Genomic DNA, 1,962 nt, shown 5'->3' with positions numbered 1-1,962 from the left:
TTGCGCCTACCGAACCCGTAGTGATTGTGCTAGGAGATGGCTTCTTCTGGCAGAGATCATTGTCACCCCCACCCCCCTCCCCCAAGTCTGTGGGTTCTCTTTTTACTCTTTTGCTGACATCTTTTGGATGCACACAAGTGTCTTATTTTTGGAAGTCCCAGTCATACGCTTTGTCTTCTCTGCGTGTGTGTGTTTCATTATGTTGGATAGTGTGTTTATGCCACTGTGTGCGAGTGCCCTTAGTTTGTCCTTATTTTTTTCATTGATTATCTTTTTGGTTCTAGGGCTCACCTTTAGGTCTTGAATCCATCTTGAGATTCTCCCCCACCCCCTGCCCTAATGGAATAATGTAGGAGTCTTGTTTCATTTTCCTGCAAATGGAAATCCAGTGAGTTTGATTCCAGAGGGGGAACAACTCAGGAAAGGAGGGTGGAAATGGTTGCCCAACGGTGGCACTCATCGTACCTGTAGAAATTGTGGCATCGGTATAGGTTTTGCTCAACAACAGAGTAAAGAGAGGGTACATTGATAAGTGCCATGGGGAAAAGAAGTCAAGGAAAGAGCATGGGGGAGTGGTTGTGTTGTTAGATAAGCTGACCAGAGGTGGTCTCTCCCTTGATGCCCAGGGAGACTTGTATGATTTGCTCAGGGACTGAGTTATTGGATTGAATTCTATGAGGACGTTGTCTGTTCTGTGGCCCACAGCCCTCCTTTATGAGGGCCCCCTGGGGAGAATGTTCCCTCTGGTGCTAGAACTGGTGATCTCGAGTCCCAAGCATCATGTAACAGATCATGCTCACCTCTACTCGGGCTGTAAGGAAACCTTCCTGACCTTACTGTTGGCATCTGTCTTATCTTTTCTACTTTGTTTTTGCCTTTGCCCCAAATGGACTCACCTATTTATTTTACATTTCATTTGATGTTGTTATATTGCCTTTATTTTATTTCTCTTTATTAAAAAATGATTTTGAACAAGGGAAGATGTGAATGAACATAATCACCCGCACCTTACGTGCACGGACACATACCCATGAATAAACAAGCCATCACAGGGAAGTGAGCAGTAGCTACCTTCCTTTCTTGAACGTTGAACTTGGAGTGTTTATTGAAGAAGCTTCCCTTATGCATGGATGTGGCTGTTAGTTACCCTTGAGTCCCTTCTAGTGCGGGACGGCCCGTGTACACAGGGTGGACTGCACCACTGGACGGGACTCTCCAGGCTGTGACAGGGAAGTAGCCCCTCAACAATCTCCACTGAATAGCAATTTTAGTAGCAGTTATGGTTTAAGTGAGAGTGGCATTCTTGGATATCTTAATTTGTTCATTTGAAGATCAAAGAAGTACAATTTTGCTACAGCTTAGTTTTTTTTCTTTTATATAATGCTATCAGAGTGTAATGAATATGAATCTTTGGGAGCGGTGTGGACTGTGATTGACATGTGGTAAGACTCTTCTAAAATACCCTGTAACAGCTTTAAATTAGTGGGTTTGAATAATTTGGGGGTGATAAAACCCTTTGGAAACTATTACTCTCTCCACAGTCAATTCAGTTATAATAAAATATACAAAGAAATCATGGATTTGCTGAAGCCCATTCATGAACCAACCCTTGGTGATGAATGCCTTTTATATTTTTTCTTTTCATCTTAAGTCAGACCACATGTTTTTAACTTTTCAATAGCAGAGCACATACAAAAGTAGTAAAAGTTACCCTTCACCCCATCACCAAGACAACTATTCTTTTCACGGGGATATATTTATTTTGGATTCATTTATTAAAGAAAAAAACCTGTGGAGCTTATTTTGTTGGTATGAATTTTCATACATTCTTAAAATATTAGTATATTTTAAGTAGTTCCCCACGAGATAAAAATCTCATTGTAGACATAGTCCTTAATGGCTGTGCAATGTAGAAATATTCCATGATGTACCTCAGCATTTCTAAAATGTGGTATACCCCTC

The sequence above is a fragment of the Echinops telfairi genome, unplaced genomic scaffold (genome assembly GCF_000313985.2).
Source record: "Echinops telfairi isolate 266 unplaced genomic scaffold, ASM31398v2 ScPeMD7_23;HRSCAF=83, whole genome shotgun sequence".
In the NCBI taxonomy this organism is placed as follows: Eukaryota; Metazoa; Chordata; class Mammalia; order Afrosoricida; family Tenrecidae; genus Echinops; species Echinops telfairi.
The sequence above is the reverse complement of the archived record's forward strand: the minus strand, read 5'-3'. Positions refer to the sequence as shown.